The sequence below is a fragment of the Thermobia domestica genome, chromosome 2 (assembly GCF_964235325.1).
Source record: "Thermobia domestica chromosome 2, izTheDome1.hap1.1, whole genome shotgun sequence".
NCBI classification, from domain to species: Eukaryota; Metazoa; Arthropoda; class Insecta; order Zygentoma; family Lepismatidae; genus Thermobia; species Thermobia domestica.
Genome location: NC_137455.1, coordinates 141,650,611 through 141,659,176, shown reverse-complemented (window position 1 = coordinate 141,659,176; position 8,566 = coordinate 141,650,611).

Sequence of the window (8,566 nt, the reverse complement as noted above, 5' to 3'; positions counted from 1 at the left end):
TATAAATAATTTGTCGACTAGATATATGATATGCATTGCTGGCTCTACCATATGTGCAACACGTGCATTTCCACTGGGCTGCAATATCTGTCATGTGTTAAATTTAAAATAAATATTTCTTGTTGGAGATAGACTTCATGATCATGCTAGCTAAATTTACTAAGCCAGGGGGGCTATGACGCAAATTGCGTCATTGAAATATTTGGGGGGATTAAAAATCTATATAAATATGCTTGAGGGTGTGTAAAAATTAATCGAAAATATTTTTTTTCATGGAAGAACACCTACGGATAGACAATTGAGGGGGGTGCGTCATGGACATGAGGGGGGTGGGCACCACTGACTAAGCTGACCTTCTATTTGAATACTACATTTATAAATTATGTTTAGATCGCATTACTTTAAGTAACATGATCAGTGCTAAAGCAAATGGTAAAATAAATCCCAGAATAAATTGCTTGATTGTTGTTAAATGCAGGAACTCAATTCTCGAATGCCTGTCCCCTTTGGTTAGTTATCAAAGTTCTGATACGAAAGCTTCTCTTGTCTTTGTCGCAAATAAGATTGTTATCATGGAAAGTGGAAACACTTAAAAAAAAAAAAAAAAAAAAAAAAACAGATGTAGAAGGAAAATAAAGAAATAAAGGTAAAAGAGCTAGTTGCACTATAATTGCAAACTGATATGTTGAGATTGAAACTCGATATTGAATTCTATAAAAAGGATTACCATCTTTCAGATGTATTTGCTTTATCTTTCACTAACATAATAGATTAATATTTAAAGAAAAAAAACAGACACAACAATATTGTATTTGTAGTAAGTATTTAAGCCTTTCTGAGTGCGAGTGTAGTTTCCCTCCCTTTCGTTGTTCATGCTGGAGTAGCATACTTAAAATCGTGACTTTTAAGATTTGTTTTTTCTGGAGAAAGATTTAGGCGGCAAATTACGTCATTGCGCGGGCGACAAATTGCCTGGGGTCGGCCCGATGATATGTACATTCATGTCCACAATGATTGTCGCATATCTATAACTGTCTTCTTGTAAGAATATAATTTGATAATGATTTTGCAGGGTACTTTTAATATTACGTATATAAACGGAAAATGTATATTTGTTGTAAATTTCAAAGGAAAAGAATTATAAATACGAAAATGAGAAAGAGTAAAAGAAACTGTTGCTAAATGGAAAGAAAGTTTTATTTTCGTTTTATTGTTCTTATTTACTGCTCTTTTGACATGAAATTTGCCACATACATGTCTTTGCCGATTATACACATACTAATATTATAACAAATACCAGGCGGATTCGTTATCAAATTATATTCCTACAACAACATATTTATAGACATACAACAATAATCTTGGACATGAGTGTACATACAAGACATGAATATAGGATGACATAATTTGAAGTAATGCAGGGTGTTTCAAAATGAATATTAGGGTTTTGAAACTTTGTAGTATCTATTACAATTAACTTACAATTATAAGTATTATCAAATAAAAGAGCAACTCAAACAGTTTTGTACACACGCATGCCATGCATTGTTTCTTCTGTCTGCCGTTAGAAAGAGCAAGTAGCAAAGATGGAGACTAGAGACCAGAAAGCTTTGTGTGTTTTAACTTTGCAAAGATTGAATCTGTAGTTACAGTGCAACCGTCTGTGTGAATTGAATGTTTTGTGCCATATGGCGGAAAGTTTATGGGCCTTTCTCACCTATTGACTCTATGTGTGCCATGTGACGAATGAAGCTCACATCGAACACTTGAAGCAAAAACTGTTTGAGGTGTTCTTTTATTTGATGTATTGTTTATAATTGTGCGTAAAATGTAATAAGTACTGCGAAGACTTAATTCCCCGATATTCATTTTGAAACACACTGCATTTCTCAGCATCAGTATTGGAACTAAGATGTAAAAAGGAGAGATTGTGATTGTTTACAACAACGATATTATTATTAGTCAAGACTATAATTAATACAACAACACAAGTTAGTAGTCAAAAAATGTAATTAAATGTACACTCGTAACCCTTTCGGACCCAGGTGGCCAAAGTGGCACATACGGATATGTCAATTTTTTAATCCGCTCCTGTATGGTCTCTAATTAAGATATCGGTATATATATATATTTCTTGCCAAATATGGTTGGTCCATAGTTTATCATTTTAGTTTCTTTTTCTTCTGTGTGTCGAATTTCTATCTCAAATTTCACCCCAGTAAAAAATTCGAGAATTTTCGAATTTTCTTTATTACTTTTCCCCTGTAGCTTCATTCGTTGTAGAGAGACCTCCTTAAGACTTGTCAAGTAGATACGTCCGATGGATACCTAATTGTTGACATCAATTGGACGGGCTTGCGCGCAGTGTTGCCAACTACGGAAATTAAAATCTCCTTAAATTTGGGCAAAAAATTCGAAATTTTTGTTATAAACCGTACCTATGCGTCGGAATGCAAGTCAACTTACGTCAGTCGAACATTTGTTCTTACTGAACAAACTCGGGTACATATTGTTACAGTGGGGTAATTAGGGGAAGCACGAAAAATTCGGATTAAGGTTCTAACTCTTGATTTTCACCTACTTTTCTCTTCATCAAAATATATTTTTGGTAATTAAAAGCATTGTTTCTTAAATATCGCCATGATACTTGTAGGATATATTAGTAATGTACCAGTGTTTATTTTAAGATAGTTTTCGTCTGTCTGGTAGCAGTGTTGCCACCTACGGAAAATTTTAATTCAATATGTTAGGGGAAAGTTACGTGTTTTGTCTATTATATCCCTCTTGTTGGCTACATAGGAACAAAAGTGCCAGTATCTGAAAGTCTTGTCTTTACCCTTCACAACGCACTATAGAAAGTTTCAATAGGATAGTTAGGGGAAGTACAGTTAAGGTTTACAGTAGATCTTGTTCTCTAAGTGGAAATATAACTGTGATTTTTTTTAGGTAGACTGAAATATTTTTTAATTACCTGCTTACTTTATTAGATATTGTCACAATACTTGTAGGGTATATTATAGGGATACCAAAGCTTCTTTTAAGATAGTTTGTGTGTGTGTCTGCTAGCACTGTTGCCAGCTACAGAAAATTTTAATTTCCGATTTTAGGGAGAAATTTTGTGAAAAAATCCCTTTTTGTCTCTATTATTTCCCTCTTGTTGGCTACATTCGAACAGACGTACCACTGTCTGAAAGCCTCGTCCTTGGCCTACACAGCACACCATAAAAAGTTACGGTAGAATAATTAGGGGAAGTACAGTTAAGGCTTATAATAAACTATGTTCTGTAAATGTTAAGAAAATTGTGAATTTCTGAGGTAGAATGAGATTTTTAAAAAAAAAAAAAATCATGCTTACTTTGTTAGATATCGCCATGATACTTGTAGGAAGTATTCTTGGGGTACGAAGGTTTACTTTCAGATACTTTACGTCTGTTTTATGACAGTGTTTCCAGCCAAAACAATTAATTCCTGATTTTAAGTAAAAAAAATTGGCAAAATTTCCCTTTCCCCTCTATTATTTCCCTCTTGCTCGCTACGTTGCAACAAATGTACCACTACCTGAAAGCCTTCTCTTTAGCCTACAGAACGCACCATAAAAAGTTTCAATAGGATAATTAGAGAAGTTGTAGCCCCGGCATATCTGTTGGTTTTTGCTTCTGAGGCGTAAAAAGTGTCAACATTTCATGTGTATGGAAATAGAGAATTTTTTCTTTCTCTGTTTGAATGGAAGCCAGCGACTTTAGATTTTTCGCTGTACCTTGTCAACCACCAAAGAATTTTTTTTTAGGTGACTTAGACCCATATGGCATCAGTGGTGCTAGATACAAAAATCTTGAAATTCGGTGAGGGATTTTTTGTAAATTTTCACCCCTACATTTCCCTCAGTAATTTCCCACCCGCTCGCAACACTGCAATGTAATGTACACCAAAAAATAGCCACATTCCTTTTCTAAAAAACAAGGTCTTAACCATATCAATAGGGTAAATGGTTTTTGAGCAATAAGTCACTAATTGACAAAGTAGGAAAACGCCAAAAATGATCTGGGTCCGAATGGAATAATCACACGATTTTGGTCGTATAGGTACAAGGAAACAAACGATTTGTAAGTTACGAGGGCTTCGATTTAAGTTCTATTGATTATTTCAATAATCTTCAAGATAAATCAATAAATAATAGCTGCCAGAAAAAAAACAGACATTTGAAAAAAAACATGAAAAAGAACGATGTTTTTTATTGAAAAAAAACTTCACAGAAAAAAAACCGTTTTTTTACAACACTATACATGAGACATGAATCTACAATTTTAACGTGGAGGATACAAACTGCATGTACTTCGGGATTTGAACTCGGCTGTCCCTCTTATCTCATGGTAAATAAATATCTATAGCGATTAGTATCAGCACAGATTAACATGATATTATTCCCGAAGGAAAATTTCAAGATATATATATATATATATACGCAAAACTTAAGTTATACTATATTCACCTAGCAGATTTATTACTGTATTTAATTTGGGTCCGGGGGCTGCGATGGCTCAGTGATAGTGTTCATCTCTGGTGCGTGGGGTCCCTGGTTCGATCCTAGCTCGCGCCAAGTGAACTTAGTGGTGGACAAATACAATGTGCATTCCACTATTTCATTCGTTTCTCATCATCACAGTCTCCTTTAGCCTACGCATAACCATGGAACGTAAAACTCCAGCTTTCATTTAATTTCCTTTAGTTAGTTAGGTAGTTAGTTAGGTAGGTAGTTAGTGCGTTCGTTCACATTAATAATGCACATATTAATTCCTAAGGGAAGTCTTGACCCGACTACGGTAGGTCCCATAGTTTTGTAGCTATGGACCTTTAAAGTTCAATTTTGTGTTTTCGGCAGCTTATAACTCCAAAAGGAAGCATTTGTGCTCCCAGGTTGGTCTATACTTTTTGTCTTATCTTGAGGTCAGGAATCACCTCCCAAACATTGTCGGTGTTGGTTTGAAACACCCTGTATATATAACAGTATAGGTTCGAAATGGTGCCATGGTTTCGTGGTTTGCCACCTTCTAGGTAATTGCACGTACTTTTCAATATCCCCTCGTAATTTTTAACTATGACATTTTGAAATAACGTTGATATTTCACGACATTTCTTTTTCTCATCAAAAAACTGTATCTTGCAAATATTTTGTAAGGAATGCAGATGTTATTAGGGTTCAACTCTAAAATTGGATAATTATTCATACTATAGAAAACCGACATGCAATTTATTTGCAATTCACAAAGCCAAAAGTTATGAATAACAGAATCTATTCATTTGTTTCAAAGTTGAATTGTAGCAATGTTACTTTCTGTCCCAGGATTGTTAATACAGTTTCTGCCCTTCAGATAGTACTATGCAAGAAGCCTGTCGAAAGAGAATTTTGGTTAGACCAAAGAGGAGTAAGAAGGCTAACGTCAAATAAGATCTCAGAAATATGGATTGTAATCCAAATTAGTGATTCTAAAGAGAATCATACAATGGAGAGGCTTTGTTTCTGTGACGACGAATGTTCGTACTATGGACACAAGTAAATGCTACGGTACTCGTAGAGGAATTTGGCAAATTGTAACCATGTTATCCAGGATCGAAAGAAAAGGTATGCAAGATGGAAAATGCATAATGAGATGTATTCTGGAATAGTCACAGGTATTATTCTAACTATATATTGCATAGGCTTGACATGTTTTATAATATTTGCACATGCATGTTCATATATATATCCACTTAAAAATTAGAAGAAGGATCCGAACCCAAGCTAAAATGCGTCTACAATTACGAAGATATGACTTTACTGATTATGCCACGCATCCACTACCCTTAGGCCAATTTTTTACTATTTTTGCTTTTTATTTATTTATTTATGATTTCTCTACATGACAATTATATATTTGAGCGTCTAGGGAGAACGTAATAATAAGCGCCACTACAGGTGAAATTGAGTTATTAGGTGAAATAAGTTGGGATCGAACCACAGAACAGTATATAGGCAGTTTAATTTCGGAAATGTACCTGCAGAAAACAGAAGAAACTTGTTTGGTACTTGTCATTGCATTGAATTACATGGGAATAGTGAACCTTCTTTCCAGTTTACTCGAAAGTTAGAAAATATGGGGGGGGGGGCGGTGGCTCAGTGGTAGAGCGTTCACCTCTGGTGCTTGGGGTCCCGGGTTCGATCTCAGCCCCCGCCAAGTGAACTTTGTGGTGGACAAACACCGCGCTCGTGGGTTTTCTCGGGGTTCTCCCGTTTCCTCCCACTTTATTCATTCCACCATTTCACTCATTTCTCATCATCACCGTCTCCTTTAGCCTAACCGGCATAACCGTGGGACGTAAAACTTAAAGATTTCATTTCATTTTTAGAAAATATGACACACAATTACGTTCCTCCTTACAAGGAAAACTAAATAAATAAAATTAAAAAAATAAAATAAATAAAATGAAATGTGTGTAGTGTATTATTGTATTACTACATGATGTTCACTTTCCTTAGGACTATGGACTGTGTAAATGTACCACTGACAGGTGGTCGCGACACTCACTGGGCCCCGTGTAGGTATGCCACCAACAATTACTGATCCATTCACCAAGCCAGTTATCCCCGGAAAATGGAACTCAAATTTGCCCAAAGATGATGATTTCAGAGCTCCTTCCATTACAACTCGCAGCTCGGCATCCAGGCCTGCAGTCCGCCATCCACAACCCGTCGTGAGAAAGGTTGTGAACCCCACACTACCGACACAGGATGTCAACCTCCCAGTTGAATTGGCATTGAGGGCTTCTGAAATTTGTGTGTAATAGCCCTGCCAGAAAGAAAAATCCACAATAACTTCCAAACAGAATATAGCGCACGGGAAATTTAAAAAAAAATCCAAACTGAGAATTTTGAAAAAAGAAAATTGAAAGAATGAATTTTTCTTCAGAATTCGGTTGTTTCAGTTTTCGGTTGTGGTTAGAAAAGCTTCTGAATCTTTCACAACTGTAATCTTCATTTTAGAAGTGAGAATATTTTCATGTACTGCTCTATGCATTTTCAATATACTTTACACTTTGTAAACATTACTATACTCTCGACTACTTAAAACTAGGGTTGGATTTCCCATTTTCTGCTTTGAAAGAAAATATTCAGTTCACGGCTTGTACATTTTATTTACATAATAGCTCAAAATTTGATATAAAAGTTTACTGAAGAAAGTATAAAAAAAATGAAAATTTTGGTAACAGTATTCTCCTTTGAATTAGATATAGCGAAATTTTACAGTATATATTTCCTTTAGTTTCACCAATCATTATTATGTAAATTTTGTTTGCATCATTTCAAATTAAACAAAATAAAAAGTGTTACTTAACTCACTGTATTATACATATTTTTCATTCTCTCTTAGGTTAACAAAGTAAAATTAAAAAAAAAAAAAAAAAAATAGACTGGTTGCACATTATGAAAATCTTCAGATCACATTAGTTTACTTTATTTTGTGGTAAGCTAGCTTCTTTTACTTACCCTTTCATCTTTCTTGTTTTGTGTAAGTGTCAGATTACATGGTTACGGCCGGCTGGAGGGTTGACGCATTTTTTTTACAACCTCACACATGTAGTACGTTTTTCCCATCTTTACCATGTTCATCTTCTTTTACTGACATTTTTTTCCCCCATAGGACACAGCAAACCATACAAGAAAAATCACATAAAATATTCCTAACCTAAAATACCTAAACTAACTTAACCTAAGAAACAGCACATACATGGGCATTCTCATTTAAAAAAAAAAAAAAAAAACTTTCTAGTACCACACTTTTCTCAAGAACGTATCGGTGATCAGACTAGCTGTTTTCTTGTGTAAAAAGATTTTTCCGACATAAACATTCCAAATTATTTTACTAATACCGGGTGGCCCTAAAGTAGGTATACGGTCCCGTACTGTTAAACTCATTGTTTTTTATGTCTTCTTCATTATTTGTTCTTAATGTATTTTTACTTATATCTTAAGCTCTGAACAGCAGAAGCAAATAAACCTATAAGCTAGAATGTTATACTTGATCAATGCAGGGGTGTGTACCTACTTTTGGTCCACCCTGATTATGGATTATGATTGATGTTATCAGACTATAGTGGCCGAGAAACGAGCTGTTAACGAAAATCTCACTTTACCAGTACGTTGAAATGCACATATAAAATTCACTTGCGCCGTGATGTAGAAAATTTGATACAATGGGAATCCACTTAACTTTTATTTTCTAGCTGTTTCAAAGCATATTTTGCAAATGAGAATTTTCAGAATTTTAACAAAGAAAAGGAAAAAAATGAGCAGAACCTTTGTCTCAAAAACAATAATTTCTACAGGTTACATGGCCTAAAAACAAGGTTTAAAATTGACCGAAACGACTGAACCCTCCCCCCTCCTCCTCCCCACTGAGTGTGTTACTGTACTCACATTGTAGATACGTATACATGCAATTCCTGGGGAAAACTTTAAACAAATTAGCACATTATAGTAACTTCAACTACTCGTGCAGAGAACACCAACATTTTCACTGTCACTAAACTG